Here is a 16,939-nt window from a genome sequence, read left to right as displayed (position 1 = left end):
AAAAGAGAACCATTCTAGACTAAAGGAGATTAAGGAGACATGACAACTAAATACAAAGTGTGAGCTAGACAGGGTCCTGAACCAGAAAAATGACATTACTGGGACAAACGGTGAGTTTTGAAAAGCTGAGAAATTAGATGACAGTATTGCATCAATGCTAATTTCCTTATTTTTATAATTGTACTGTGGTTACATAATCTGGGGAATCTGGGTAGAGGAGTATACAGGAATTATTGTTACAACTGCTTTATAAGTCTAAAATTATTTTTAAAAAAGCTAAAGAAAGTATAAAAGCCCCATGAGTAAATATGCTTGGCACATGTAAGCACTCAAAACAGCTATTCATATTATAATTCTCCAGTATATTAAGCCTCCTAACTTCTTTGTTATTCATTTAGTAAATATTTTACTGAGTGTCTACTATGTGCTCAACAAAGAGAAAAGGAAGGAAAAAAGAAGAAAGCAAGCAAGCCAGGCAGGGAGGCAGACAGGCAGATAATCTTACTAAGGGATTCCTAGAACAGCTGAGAGTGTCCACTTCAAATACACTCATGTCCATTTACAGTCTTATTCTCTCTCTTTCAAGCTGAGTAATTCCAAGTCCTACTTAATTCTTGCTCTCCACTTTCCAAATTCCTGTCCCCAGCTTTGTTATCAAAATGCATATATTCTAAAAACACGGATCAAATCCCAGGTATTTGACTTTGTCACAACTTAAGTTTCTCTGACCCCCTCCTACTCATTTATAAAACTGAAATGTCTTCAACCAACTTTATAGGATTTTTGTGAGATTTTAAACGGGAATAAATACAAGTAACTGGCACATAGTAGATGCTCAAAAAAATGTAAATTGCCTTTCCCTTACAAGTCATACAGGCGACCCTTGAACAACACAGGGTTTAAGGGTGCCAACCCACTGGCACAGTCAAAAATCCATCTATAACTTCTGACTCACCCAAAACTTAAGTTGTCCTTTGGTGTCTGAGGGAGTATTGGTTCCAGGACTCCCCACCTCCCCAGATGAATACCAAAATCTGCATATGCTTAAATCCTCTATATAAAATGGTATAGATCAAATGCATATAGTCAGTAGACTCCCAACCACAAATTGAAAACAGTACAGGTATTTACTGAAAAAAACACACATATAGATAGGCACATGAAATTCAAACTTGTGTTGTTCAAGGGCCAACTGTACTTTCTAACTATTGTAGGACCCTGAAGTATAGGTCAACAATTGCTTTACTAATCTCTAAGTGAGCCCCTGTTCTATTTTCCAAAGAAGCTATTTTGTACTTTCACGTACATATTTTAAAAAGTAAATATAAGTAATATATTTATTTTATCCATTTTAACAGCTTCAGTATCCACTAAAAATTCAAATAACTGAAAAATATGCATAACTTCCTCCTTCTCAAACATCAACTATTTCTAGCAGCCTCTCAAAACATTTAGATTTTCTCTCTCGGCCAACCTAAAACTTGAGATTCCAACATCATGCTCTGCTGCCACCTATTGGCTGTTACCATACTCTCCAGATATTTCCTTTGTTTTTGGAGTCCTAAGCCACCCTTAAAATGCAAGTCTCATTCTACTCAGATGAGATGTTCCTAGTGCCTGTAAAGAGTTCAAGCACAATCAATTTAAATCTAACACAACCAAAGATGTATACCTGACAATTTACATTTTCTAGGCTCTTTTCCTATTTTATTTTACATTATAGATGTTATAGTTGTCTGTGAAAAAAATAAACTCCAAAGTATAGGTAGTGAAGTGTCTGATGGACAAAAACAGCTTTCCTAAAGCTAGATGTGTTGTCATATGGAAATACTCTTAATTAGAAAACCAACTAAAAATTGTAGAACTACAAACAGTAAAAACAGCTACAGTTTCAAACACTACATGATTCCACCATGCCTTCTATTTCTGTATTTTCTTCTAAAAATATTCATACAATATTTTACCCTCATATAGCAATGGTAAACTCAATCATATTAGAAGAATGTACTGTACTGAACTGCTGAACATGGAAAAGCTTTCTTGCCCAATCCTACCCTGAAAAAAGAGAATTAATAGTTGTTTATTCTATTCCACCCAAACACTTAAATGATTTGCTCGCCCTGGCTGAGTGGCTCAGATGGTTGAAGCACTGTCCCCATACACCAAAAGGCTGCGGGTTCTCTTGCAGATCAGGGCACATACCTAGGTTGCAGGTTCGATACCTGGTCAGGGTATGAACAGGAGGCAACCCGATTGCTGTTTCTCTCTCATATCAATGCTTCCTTCTCTTTCTCTCCCTTCCTCTCTCTCTAAAGTCAATAAATATATCCTCAAGGTGAGGATTAAAGCAAGTGATTTGCTCAATAAAAAGTCATGACACGCCAACACCAATGCAAACACACACAGAGTTTAAAATGATGAACTTCAACTTTATTGGCAGTTGCTTAATTTGCGGGTCTCTCTTTTCAAACCACATTAAATTTCAAAACACTTTCCTCATTAATTCAAAGAAAACAGACCATGAATAGTCACAACAACTTTTTCATGCAGTAAGCAAGAAAAAGATGCCACGAAAGAAGAAGAGTAAGAAACTCTTTAACTTGCTTTAATGCAACTTGCCAACAATAGTAAATGGTGACCTAGTGGTTACATGCAAGGGTACAAAGAAGCATACAACATGGTTCAGTCTTCAGAGGTTGACAGTGTAGTCAGGAATACAAAATTCAAACACAGAAAAGGAACAAAATAAAGCAGAGTATTAATTGACAAATAATTGGTATAGATAATATTTATGACAAGTATGAAGGGTTGAAACAGTAATAAGAGCAAAGGTGTACCTTTATAGGAAAGGAGGGGCTCACGCTAAGAGTTAACAGCAAGGGAATTTCAAGCCATTGAGAATAATGAGTATGCAATGCTGTAGTCCAAACAGTAAAGCATGTTGTTTAATACAAATGACTGAACCAGTTTAGCTGAAAGAAAAATATACAGAAAACCAGTGGGACAGCATTAGAAAAAGAAATGGACTGAATGGTGGAAGGTACTGAGTCATTAGGCTTATGAATCCAGAAGACAATGAGAAAGTCACTGGAAACACAGTATAGGGTAACATTTCTACATTATTTGAGGGGTGAGGGCCTGGGGGAGGAGTTTAACCTTGTAGCAGTGTTTAACAGACTGAAGGAAGCTGAGAGACCAAACCTTGTTATTTCAGTAGTTCAGAATAATGCTAAAGGTGTGAACTAGATGAATGTGGGGGGGGAAAAAAAGAATGAAATTTGGTATGAGGGGACAACTGATAGAACCTGGTCAATGATATGAAGTTAGACATGTACAAGGCACAGGAAGGTATTCAAAATGTTTCCAAAGCTTTAAAACTGGAAACAGAAGTATCATGAAAAGAAACATAAGACAGAAACCCATTATTAATAAATTTTCCAACTGAAATGTTTCTAAACAAAAATTCTATTTGTTTAACATGATAAAACACAAACCCAAAGGTCAGCCAATTTCAGAATGATATCTGAATGTTGTTGTTAACAACATTCATGCTCAAATATAACAAAGAAACATCCTATAACACTAAAGCATAAACCACATATCATAAATATATGTGAATTAGTAACTATTTTATCCAGATCCACACTGCTGTTCGTTTTATACAAATGACTCCCATTACTTGAATTACCATACATTTCATATTTAAAATAAACAGTTTGAGACCCAGTTATTCTGCCTAGTGAATTATATAAATAAAAGGAATGTATGCTGGGATAGAGATTCTCAATAGGCTAATCTAAACAGACTAGAAACACTAAATTGCAAACTGACTTACTATCAAATCCTTTATAAATAAATAGATTCATACCTTCCGTGTTCTAAGTCTCCAAAAAAAGTAATCAGATTTTGAAAAAATAAAAACTACAATATATCACACTAGACAAGTTTCATGAGTTTCTTGGTTACCTTTACTTTATCTCTTCTCAAGCAACAGAACAGACAATTTTCATCGAAAGTCCAATCAGAAATGCTTTCAGGTTCACAGTCTGCAAAAATAGTAGGAATAACAAATAAATAGTCACAAATGAAGATTTTTTTAGGAAACAAATTGTCAAAAATATTATTTTAACAAAATACCCTCACTAAGAAGTAGACAGGTTCCCATTTGTGTTAAAAATCTTAACATTAACTGCTCACTAATGAATATACCATATTCATATATATATTTGCATCATCAACTAAACACAAAAAGATGCTCACATGGATGTAACTTTAACTAAAATAAACTATGACTAAAAAGGAGGAGACTGAGGCTTAAATCACCAAGGTATCGAATGTCACCAGGATGATTTTTAAATACCAAAAAAAGATTTAGAATACCTTTAAATAAACTGAGATCTTTTAATAATGCAGGTCCAAACAGCCCTTCAAGAATACTTTCAAACCCTGAAAGGATGAAAAAATCCATTATTACAATATTCCCTATTGTAATTTGATATTAATCTGTTACATGAAAAAAATGATGGGGTTTTCTTCCAGTTCTCAAGGATCCCCAGATTATTACTGAAGAGATGCTAAGGAAAGAGTGTCAATGACATAGCTAAAAGGAGAATCTGCATTTTTGTCAATGATTAACATTCAATACAAATTCAGAGCACGTTCAAGAACAATACAAAACAGACAATGCTAGAAATAACCAATGAAGGATGGAAACTCACGGGTTCTCTTACCATCTTACAAAATCCCGAGTAAGCTCTTTATATAAACATTCAAACTCCATTTTAAGAGATGCCTTTCCCAATGAAAGAGTCAAATTGCTTCAAAATTGCTACAACATTCTAGATTAATCAAAAATAGTATGTTTCTAAATATCAACAGAGACAATAAATTTTCAAGCTAATAGTTTTTTGAAGGAAAATTCTCACTGAAAACAAGATCTAATCACTATGGGAAAAAAATTATATAATATTTTAACAGAAAAACACCTTTGTGATTATTTCACACTGTCACAATAACTACTTACTGGTTCCTTTATGACGCCAGAAACCACTAATTACACATACAAAACACAGAAGAAAAAATTTAAATATACCTGTACATAAATGTTTAAACTATTATCATCTCGTACCAGTATAAAGTAGAAAAACAAACATACACTAAACAGTTTCTGATTTATTTCATCAAATATTGCCAATGAACACAATAAAAACCAATTTAAAAATATCTTTATTTTCTTGTTGTTTTCTATGGGTTATTTAAGAGGAAAAAGAAAGGAATTAGACTGTACCTTTATACATGACAGAAATAATGGGTTAGAGCAGTGGTTCCCAAACTATATGTTGTGTACCTCAATGAGTCTCAAGGGGTTACAAGGGGTATGTGAACCCATATGTACTGTATGCATGACCTTTACAAAGAGTCAGTGTCTTGTGCGTTTAGTGTATATACTTTCCAAATGCAAAGAAATGTTATTGTAATGAAGAAAATATAAAAAGTTACCGAATTTCCAGTAGTTAAGGGCATTATGAATTTTGTGACATAATTATCACTTAAGGATTTGTAATTTTTAATTATTAAAAAGTATTTTTATGTTCAAAAGGGAGTGAGCACTAATTTAAAATAGTATAGGGAGGGGGATATATAAGGTCCATGCACAGGTATCATTTCCTTATCACAAATCCAATCACTGTAAAACCTCTGGAAGGTCAGGGGTCAGATAAGATGGTCCCTGGAAACAGTATTCTATATGGTTATAAGGATACACTATGCCCTGGCCAGGCAGGTCAGGTGGTTAGAATGTCAACCCAACACGCCAATGTTGAGGGCTCAATCCCAGTCAGGGGACATACAAGAATCAACCAATGAATGCATAACAAGTGGAACAACAAATCAATGTCTCTCTCTCCCCCCCACCCCACTCCTTCCTCTCTCTCTAAAATCAATAAATAAAAATTGTATCTTTCGATTTCCAGTCAAGATGGAGGTGTAGGTAGACATGCTTTGCCTCCTCATGCAACCACAGAGAGAATTACAACTATATCTCAAAACAAAAAACAACCAGAACTGTCAGAAATCGAGCTGTATGGAACTCCGACAACCAGGGCTTTAAAGAAGCCACATTCATCCAGACAGGTAGGAGAGGTGGAATTCAAAGAAACAGATGGAGAGACATGGAGATGCAGTGTGGCATGGAGAGGTGGCAGTAGCAGTGGTGGAATAGGCAGTCCCACACTCACATGTGGTGGATAAAAAATGGGAGGGGTACCTTGGGAGCAAGCAACCAACCCCAGCCCCAGGCCAACCACACCACCCAGGGTTCCAGCACTGAGAAGATGAATCCCATAACTTCTAGTTGTAAAAACCAGTGAGGGTTGGAGTGGGGGAAGAAACTGCCAGATTTTCAGGAGAATCTGTTTAAAAGGCCTGCACAGACTTACCCACATGGGATTCACCACCAGGACAACAGCTGGAAGGGTGGCGGTCACATATGGGAAGTAGGTGAAGTGACTGGAAATGAGGTGAGTGCTGGGCAAACTTCCAGAAGCCAGGCAGCAGCATCGTCCCCCCACACAGAGCCACAAAGCAGTGAAGTGGGTTGTCCTGCCCTGGCAATTACCAAAGGCTCTGACACACACAGTTTATAGGTGCCTCTTCTAAGACAGGCAGTCAAAGCAGCTCTACCTCATACACAGAAACAAACACAGGGAGGCTGTCAAATTGAGGAGACAAAGAAACATAGTCCAAATGAAAGAACAGAACAAAACCCCACAAAAAGAACTAAACAAAATGGAGATAATCAACCTCTCAGATGCAGAGTTCAAAACACTGGTGATCGGGGATGCTCAAAAAACTCACTAAGTAAGGCAAAACATAAGAAAGAAATGAAGGTTACACTAAGTGAAATTAAGAAAAATTGACAGAGAACCAAGAGTGGAAAGGATGAAGCTGAGAATCAAATCGATGATTTGGAACATAAGGAAGGTAAAAGCATTCAATCACAACAGCAGGAAGAAAAAAAAGAATTCAAAAAAAATGAGGAGAGGCTTAGGAACCTCTAGGAGAACTTTAAATGTTCCAACATCCGAATCATAAGGGTGCCAGGAGAAGAAGAGCAAGAAACTGAAAACTTAACTGAAACAATAATGAAAGAAAACTTCCCCAATGTGGCAAAGGAAATAGACACGCAAATCCAGGAAGCACAGAGAGTCCCAAACAAGTTGGTCCCAAAGAGGACCACATCAAGACACATTATAATTAAAATGCAAAGGTTAAAGATAGAGAGGATCTTAAAAACAGAAAGAAATTAGTTGCCTACAGGGGAGTTCCCATAAAACTGTCAGATGATTTCTCAAAAGAAACAATGCAGGCAAGAAGGGACTGGCAAGAAGTATTCAAAATCATGAAAAGCAAGGACCCACAACTTAGATTACTCTACCCAGCCAAGCTATCATTCAGAATAGAAGGGCCGATAAAGTTAAAGGAGTTCATCATCACCAAGCCATTATTACATGAAATATTAAAGGGACTTATTTAGGGGAAAAAAAAAAAGATGATTAAAAGTATGAGCATTAAAAGGGCAACAAATTCACAACTATCAACAACTGAAACTAAAAAAAACAAACTAAGCAAACAACCACAACAGGAACAGAATCACAGATATGGAGATCATTTGGAGGCTTATAAGGTGGGAGGGAGGAGGAGAAGAATGAAGGAAAAGGTGCTTGGATGAAGCATAATTGGTAGGTACAAAATAGACAGGGTGATGTAAAGAACAGTATAGGAAATGGAGAAGCCAGAAAATTATATGCATTACCCATGGACATGAACTAAAGGGAAGGGTTCAGGTTCCTGGCAGAGAAGGACAAAAGGGGAAAGTCAGGACAACTCTAATAACATAATCAATAAAAAATATTTTTAAAAATTTGTATTTTAAAAAAAGAATAACATTGTAATTTTAGGGATTTCTTTCTACTTAGAATTAAGCCATAATTTTCAATAGAGTAATCCCTAGAATTTGTGTTATCTGCATTACAGACAGTTGATTTTTCTACACTATTTTCTAGATTCTCTATTTCTCATTTATGATCAAGGAGCAACTGTTTTTCAATTCCCCTTAGTTCTTCACATCAAAATTATACCAAGAACATTAGCAAGCTCAAACTACCCAGTTAAGAAAATGGGAGGTATCTATGCCTGTTTATTATTTCCCTACTATAATTAAAACATTTCCAACTTAATTACTATGGCATTTCTTACCTACACTAAGGAGAAGAAGGGGTTGCACTGGGGGTTTTGAGGGTGGGGAGATGGTGGTAGGTAAGAGAATAAGACAGAATTGCCAGATACTGTTTATCTCTGCAAACTAGAGAGTCTCAATACTAGTCTTTAAAAAAACGAAACAAAACAAAACAAATCCCACAGGCTGCCTCCAACTCTAAAGCCCTCATACGCCACAAAAGGAACTGATTTTATTTCAATATCTTGGAAGTACCAAGTACACACTGCAAATAGCTAAAGGAGATTACAGGTGGCTCTTATCCTGAAGAGCAAAGTTAATATGCTTTCACCTGGGTTTATAAGGAATTATAACAAATCCCAAACTTGCATGCTATGCATAAATTCCTGAAAAGGAAAAATGTAAATACAATGAGAAATAATACTGGGAAACAACACCACCACCACCACCACCACCACCACCACCACCACACAAGCTTTGAAAGATAGGATTTTAACAATTACAAAGGACAACAGAACCTGAAACAATATAAAAACAATAAAAACTTCATCAACAGCACACAGACACAGTAAAAAAACCAAATCACAGATCAAAAAGCAGTGAAAGACCAAAAGGAAACAAGACAAATCTGATCATAAATACACAACTAATTTTGATCAAAATATTAACTGTAAACAAGTCACTCTTCTTTTACTCATCTCTGCAATAATAAATTAACCCTCACAAATATTATTGATTTGACACTGTAAAGCCATATTTTGCTATCCTCTGTTAACTGAATTTAATGCTACTCAGTTTTATTAATATTAAATATTGAATTTAGCAGTTGCGTAGCAACAAGGAATGTCTCATGTGCCATGCTTGACATTAACAAAAGGCAAATAAGGAAAGAACAAATGTACTCAAAATTTATATCATGACCTCACAGAAAAGCCATGAAGATCAATAACAAAATGTCATGAAAAATTAAATAAATACTGAAAAAGACAGCCATGTCATTATATTCAATCACTAGGGCTTAAAAAGCACATTCATGTAATATATTACATATAAAGAAATATTAATAATTTTACTGGACATGACTACTTTCCAAGAATTCCTACATTACAAATCATCTCAAAGCCAGTCTCCAGACTCTTCCTCACTGCAACCTGCATTGTCTCTTCAGACTACATTCCTAAAACACTGCTTTAGCAATGCTACCATCTGTTCAGAAAAATTCTACTTTGCTTAAAAAACAAAACCCAAATTCCTAAATCCAGCAATCAAAATGGCTTATAAATTGATCCCAACCTACTGTTAGCAAGCAGCTTTATTTCACACAGAACATTCCTGCTCTTTCTCACAGTTTCAGGCAGGCTGGTGTTGTAATGTATTCAGTTATCATTTCTACCTCCTATTTTTTCAAACCTTTGCACCTCACCTCTGCCCAAGAAAGTTATCTTCTTCAAGGAACTCTTCAATTTGTTCAAAAATACACATTCACTTATTCAGCATACATTAACTGAGACCCTGCCTTCCAACCAGGCACAGTGGCTGGCACTGAGCGGGCTATGGCAAACAGACATAGTGCCTGCCCTAATGGAGCTTTGTTTTACAGTTTTCTTATCCTCAGAATTCACACATCACTCCCTGTCTTTTAAATAAATGCTGGTTGCCTTATGTTCCTTGTCATATGCAAAGCACTGTCTATGAATGTTCAAGGGGATACCCATAAAAACACAGAATTATCTTCTGGAGGGCAGGCCCCTTGTAGTACAGGTTTTCTCAGCTAGGTGAGTGTTGTCGGAACACATCTGTATCTGTGTACCAGCAAGTGCTGTTGTGAGAGGCAGCGTTCAGCTTCAGTGAATTTTTTTGGAAGACCCTTTGAATGCATTTGCCCATTTCATGATGGGTGATTTGCAAACGCCTGCCCACGTTGAGTGTTCAGCAGTTTTTGACCAAAAATGGCATGACCCCTGTGCCCCACCCTCTCTATTCAGCAGATCTCACCCCAAGTGATTTTTTTTTTTGTTTCTCCAGATGAAAAAAAGTCTTCAAAGGAAAATATTTTGCCGATGTGGAAGAGGTGAAACAAAAAAATAGCAGAAGCATTAAAAGGCAACAAAATCAACAAGTTGAAACTGTTCTGAGCAGTGGAAAAGAACAACTTGATAGGTGTATTGTATCAAATGGGGAGTGCTTTGAAAGTGACTTAAATTTAAACATGTTAAGTATAAATACACATTTTTTTTAAAAATAAAAGGGAGGTTTTTAATAATTCTCCCTTGTATTTTGTTAAATAAAATTCGTTACAGGCTTTCTAAACCCTATTTTATTTTTCTTTTCATAAGTTTATGCCCTCTCTCTTCAAGAATATTTAATGTTCCAGAAAGGATGGGAAGTTCTTCCTGTTTCCCACAATGTTTCTCTTATACTAGGGCTCTACATGCCTGATTTTGAGTTTCTGATTTAATCAGAAAGCTCTCAAACACAAAAAGATAGAAGATTAAAATTCCTCACATATTTCCCTCTTCAATCTAAATCAGAATCTCTTCACCATTTCTAACTAAAGGGGGAAATGCAGGTCATGATAAGCAACAGGACAGAAACATATCAAATATAGTACTAAGTATTACGGAATGAAAAAATAGTTCCTGGGCCCTGGGAATCTCTCTTCTGAGATATCCAGTACAGAGATTAGCAATCTGACAGACAAAGAGGTGCTGAAGAAATACTAGGAGCATATCAGAAAATAAGCAATTTTTACATCAAGGTCCTTTGGGTGTCTTGTAAAACTGAGTGCTTAATCTAAAAGAATTCAATCTTCAATAGATTATTATTTTATAAAATATCAGTTCAAAGGTGCTTGCTGATAACAATCACCAAATAATGTCCTAATAAACAAAGAAGGCACTGACAGTACCTGGAATTCTTTGCTTAAAACTCAAGGGTATATTACTTTATAACATCACACTGAACTCTGAGTGAGCCCCCAAATGAAAACAATCAATTAAATGAAAGCACCAGATTTTATAATTTTATATTCTATCCAAGATAATATAAGGTAATTAATCACCCTTCAATGATGTTCCAGCTATCTCAGTGTGTCATATAACTAAAGAAATCCGGATGAACTTCTATAGGTCATGAACAAAAACTAGGCTCCTCGTCTCATTTCTCTAGGCAATCCATCCCACTATTAGACAAATACATTCCCTGAGAGTCCTTCCTCTCTGAGTATCTGCTCCTGGCCCACGTATTTTGAGGAACCCATTTGCTGGCCCACTTAATCACCCTCAGAAAAACCCAGACCAGATATACTGAAGAGAAACAATAATTTAATTATAACTAATGACCCAAACTGAAATGGAATTAGTGAAGAAAAATACTAGAACTTAAAGAAAAATTACAAATAGTACTTCTACTGAGACCAAGGAGAAATGGCATTTCCCCCCACAGAGGAAGCTGCTGGGGAGGGCGGGGGATTATGTGTTCGGGAGAGGTAAAAAACAAACAAACAAACAAACAAACAAACACGAAACTACCAAAATAACCAAATATAGATATTGAGTAGGAAAATATACAATCAACTAGTGATTTGGAAAACCAACTTAAGCGCTTGCTGGTGTGGTCAGTGGACTGAGAGCCAGCCTGTGAACCAAAGGGTCGCTGATTCAATTCCCAGTCAGGGCACATGCCTGGGTTGCAGGTCTGGTCCTCAGCAGGGGGCGCATGAGAGGCAACCACACATTGATGTTTTTCTCCCTCTCCTCCATCCCTTCCCCTCTGTCTAAAAATAACTAAAAATCTTAAAAAAAAAAAAAAGAAAAGAAAAGAAAACCAACTTAAAAAATGTCTTCATAATGTAGAGTGAATCTTAAGACACATAAATCATGAGAAAAAGATTAGAGCTGAGGAAGTGTCCAGGACACTCAATGACTACAACACATGATTTCCAGAACAATAAAAGGCGAAGAACATAAATGAAAGAAATTTAAATTAAAAAAAAAATAGGTGGGAGGAAAAGGAAAAGAAAATAACTTCCTAATGTTGTATCTTCATTCTTCATTATCTAATGGGGCTCTGAGAAGTACTGAGGCAGGACTCAAGGTGAAAAACCACATATACATAGAACTCTTCTGGGAACATAGTTGAATTTCAAGAATAAAAGTTTAGAAGCTCCAAATAAGGGGAAGTTTCACTTAATTCTACTTAAGAGAAAAGAAATTTAGATTGCCAGTCATCATCAGTAAAAGTAAATGCCAAAAGGCAATAGAGCGATGTTTACAAAATTCTGATTAAAAAACTTTTTGTAGCCAATCTATTATTCACACATGTGGGTAAAAGAAAGAAATTACTTGGTATGCTCTGATTTGGAAAGTAAGATAGCCATCCACTCTAGGGTAAGTTACATAAAGTAGTTCAGCTAAATAAAAAATGCCTCAGAACAAAGACCCCTCAAAAGAAGGAACTACTTACATTAAAAATAATAATAGTAATGATGATAATAATAATAATAATAATAATAATAATGGTAAGCAATGAACCAGTAAAACTACAATGAGGCAGATCCTAGGTTTAAAATCAGGCCTGTGGTTCTAAAGCCCAGGCTTTTTTCACTTCACTGCACTACCTACAGAGATCTCTCACCCTTTCAACCCATCTTACTATTCCAACATCCCCCTATACTACCATCTTCACCAGAATCCATCCTTCTTCACACTGCTGCCAAACTTCTTTCATCTTTTCTTGGTTTTAAAACCTTTGATGGCTTTCCAGTGACAAAACTGAAGACTTCAAATCCTGAATGTCGTGCAAGATCATTGCGGGTCTGCCTAGTCCCAAACTATCTTTAAAGTCTCCCCACCACCATTTTCTGTCACATAAACTATGCTCTTGCCAGACTGATCACTCATCACATACATGACAATGCTTCCATGTCTTTTAAGCACAGCATGCCCTCTGCCTGGAATGTTCTCCAGCAACCCTCAATCTAGTTCATTCTAAGGCAGGGGTCCCCAGCCCTTGAGCCACAGACCAGGACCAGCCAGTGGCTTCTTAGAAACTGTGCTACATAACAGGAAGTGAGCAGTGGGCAAGCGCGCAAAGCTTCATCTCCATATGTTATAGATTAAAGTCGAGGTGGAATATCCTGAGATTGCCACAAAAGTACTGAAAAGTCTGCTTCCATTTCCAATATCTTATCATTGTGACGAAAGGTTTTTGTACAGTGACAGCAGCCAAAACAAGAGTAGACTGGACATAAGCAACACACTTTGAGTGTCACTGGTCTCCCACCATCCCCAGATAGGGACCACCTAGTTGCAGGAAAACAACCTCAGGGTTCCTACTGATTCTGCATTATGTTGAATTGTAGAATTATTTCATTATGTATTACAATGTAATAATAATAGAAATAAAGTGCACAATAAATGTAATGTGTGTGAATAATACCAAAACCATCCCCCAACCCCTGGTCCATGGAAAAACTCCACGAGACCAGTCCCTGGTGCCAAAAAGGTTGGGGACGACTATTCTTAGGCACCCCTTATCTCATCCCACAAGCCCCAGGCAAAGTCAGGAACACTGTCATCACTGCTGAAGTTGTTACACTGCTTATAAACTATAATTCTGGGGGGCATTTTATTCACTAGATTTTGAACAAAGAAACGGAGACTATTCATCTTTTTCTTAATATCAGCCTGTTCCTTAAACTGCAGTCAAAAACGCTGGATGAATGCAAACACAACTTTCTTAATCCCTGTATCTTTATATTTATCTGAGTGGTCTGAAAGATCGTAATGATTCCATTTTGTGTGTCTGGTATGTTAAAGGCCTAAAGAAATAGAAATAAAGTAAATAAAACAGAAGGGCAATTTATATCTGATAGGAAAGGGATGATTTTCTCCAGCTCAATGAAATTCCCTGTATGTATGAACTAAAATAGCCTTGCTAGCCCATGAAAGAGATGACAGGACATTTTTGTGTGTATGTGCAAAGCTTTAACTACAGCAAGGACAGAAATAAATTAAGAAAGATGAGGTCCTAAAAAACAGTGGTATCACTATATTAAAGAGAAAAAAGGGGTATGTATTGAGTAGCAGGAACATTACCAAAATATTTCATATAATTATATCTACATACATAACATGAGGTTCTAAGACATTAAGTAACCAAAATCATAAAAATAGTAAGTAGCTAGGTCAGATGATTTTAGTTCTTTGGAAATCCAAGGGCAGTTTTGGTTTATTTTTTCGGTTACATCAAACTGTCTGTGGTACAGTAATTATGCTAAAAAGAAGCTATTTAAATGCAAATCTCAAGCTTATTAGGAATGAGTCAATTACACCAGTTTACAATCCATGGGCCATAATTCCTTAGAGGAATTCAGTCATTACGAGGTCAGTAAATCCATATGAAAACTGTTTGTAAATTAAATAAAAATGTGCTTGCCTATACAGTCACTACTCTGCTGAACGCATTTTACTGTGAACAAAGTACACATTTCTTTTAAAAGCATTACTGAATTCATAATAGCCTTTTGTCATTACATATTTTCTCAAAGACACTAAAAATGCAATACAATGTGTGTTTTAGATTAATGAAGTAAAAAGAATTTCTATTATTTCTGAGACTCTTTTCCTTGGTAAACTATAGATATTTATTTAGAGTCAGGCACTAGTGATGCAGCTACGAACAACACAGACGAAAAGTCCCTATCCTAGAACTTTATGGCAGGGGTCACAAATAATACAAATAATAATGATGATGATAAATGTGTGATAAGAATAAGCAGAAATAGTTATGGTCACAGAATATAGCAAAGTAGGTGGATAACAACCAAACCCTGATAAACTTGGACTGGTAACTCAGAACTGCTGGGGAGAGAATAAGGAGGAGAATTTTTAGAGAGGTCAGAAAAAGATACCAGGAGGCAACATTTTGGGGTATTGAATGAAGTGAGGAATGTAAACAGGAACATTCTAGGCAGAGGGAACAACACAAAAGCAATATATAGTATGAACTATGGCATATTTGAGAAACAGCAAGAAAACGGGTATGGTCTGAGCAAAGTAAGATGAAAAGTAGATGAGGGCAGAGAATTAAAGGCAAGATCATGCTGAGGAGACTGGATTTTGAATTTAATAGAAATCCACTAGGTTTACATTTAGGTAGTAGGAGGTAACATGATCAGATTTATACTGTTGAAGATTTCCAGGTGGCTGCATGAGTAACTAATGATGAGGAAGTCAATATTAGGAAACTATCATACTACAACAGCTCTAGCAAGAGATAATGGTTCTTTGACCTGGAATGGTAGTAATGGAGGTAGGGAGTGGTAGCTGGATGTAGAGTATAATTTGAAGATAAAACCAACTTGTTTTGGTGATGCTCTAAATGTGGAATGTGAGCGAAAGAAGCCGAAAGCAATACTTAGGCTTCTGGTCTGAGAAGTGTGTAATGTAACTTTCTAAGACAGAAAAAACTGGAGGAGAAACAGGTGTGGCAGATATATAGTCCAGTTTTGAACATGTTAAGTCTGACATGCTGCTTGGAAAATCCAAGTGAATATATGTAGAATATGTGTAAGAGGCAATTAGATGGGTGAGTTTGAAGTTAAAAGGAGATACTGTGATCAGTGATATAAAACTGGAAATTATCAAAGTAGAGATTAAAATAAAGCCTTAGAACTAGATGAGATCATATTCTGTTAATGAAAGCGGTAAAAAGGAGAGAAGGGTGGAAGACTCAATACTGGAGCATTCCAGTGTTTACCAATTAGGAAGAAAAAGAGACTGAAAATATGACCAGGCCTTATTTTGCATCTGGCAAACAACTTGGTTGTAAGCACTCAAAAATTACCAGCTGATCTGAACTACTGTATATGGCAAATAATTAAAATAAATGTCCATCATATCCACAAACTCTCATACAAAAGATGATTTTAAAAGGAAACACATCATTTTGGATATAATCAAACACATTTCTTTAAACATCTAACTTGTTTACTTAAAATCATTATATTTTATAACATGCCTCCAACATACCTGAATATATGGCAGTACAAAAGAACAAACTTCATTCTGGCCCCCAGCAGAATAAGCTTCAGCATGTTTTAGAAAAATATAAATTACATCAAAATTTGAGTTAGCCTTCAGATATGAGGTCTGTCTGGAAAAAGTCCAGCCATTGTTAATACAACAAGAACGGTTTGGGCGACACTGATGTAACCTGGCAGCCAAGGAGAGTGGACTAGAATGAACAATAACAACTTCACTGTACTAGTCAGTGGGGTCGCCAATGAGTCAGCATGTGTACTGTGAGACTGCTGCGTTCAAACTGACTGGGCAAGTAGAGCAACGAATCTGCATGAAATTTTGCATTATGCTTGAACATTCCTTAGTGGAAACTATTCAGATGATTCAGAAGGCCACAGCTATCCACTAGTGATTGGCCGCTTCATCACAACAGCACGCCCACTCGTGCATCACGTCTCATGCAGAGTTTTTTGACAAAACATCAAATCACCCAGGTGACTCAGGCCACCTACAGCCCAGATTTGGTGCCCTGTGACTTCTGGCTTTTCCCCAAACTAAAATCATCTTTGAAAGGGAAGAGATTTCAGACTGTCAATGGGATTCAGGAAAACAACGAGGCAGCTGATGACAACTGGGAGAACTGTGTGAAGTCCCAATGTGCCTACTTTGATGGGGACTA

The 16,939-nt window shown here is 36.4% G+C and overlaps 1 protein-coding gene across 3 annotated transcripts in view; it reads right to left on the bottom strand.

Annotated features, from left to right (window-relative positions):
- LCOR (ligand dependent nuclear receptor corepressor) overlaps positions 1–16,939 on the bottom strand; it is a 131,120-nt gene that overhangs the window by 59,567 nt on the left and 54,614 nt on the right. For all 3 annotated transcript variants that reach the window (XM_054581297.1, XM_054581296.1, XM_054581298.1), the window contains exons 3-4: positions 4,381–4,446; positions 3,967–4,046 (exon numbers count right to left, since the gene is read on the bottom strand). The gene's annotated coding sequence lies outside the window, so the exon portion shown is untranslated. The remainder of the gene's footprint in view (positions 1–3,966; positions 4,047–4,380; positions 4,447–16,939) is intronic.

The sequence above is a fragment of the Pteronotus mesoamericanus genome, unplaced genomic scaffold, assembly GCF_021234165.1.
Source record: "Pteronotus mesoamericanus isolate MK-2021 breed Mesoamerican mustached bat unplaced genomic scaffold, CSHL_Meso_final contig_657, whole genome shotgun sequence".
Classification (NCBI taxonomy): Eukaryota; Metazoa; Chordata; class Mammalia; order Chiroptera; family Mormoopidae; genus Pteronotus; species Pteronotus mesoamericanus.
The sequence above is the reverse complement of the archived record's forward strand: the minus strand, read 5'-3'. Positions and strand labels throughout refer to the sequence as shown.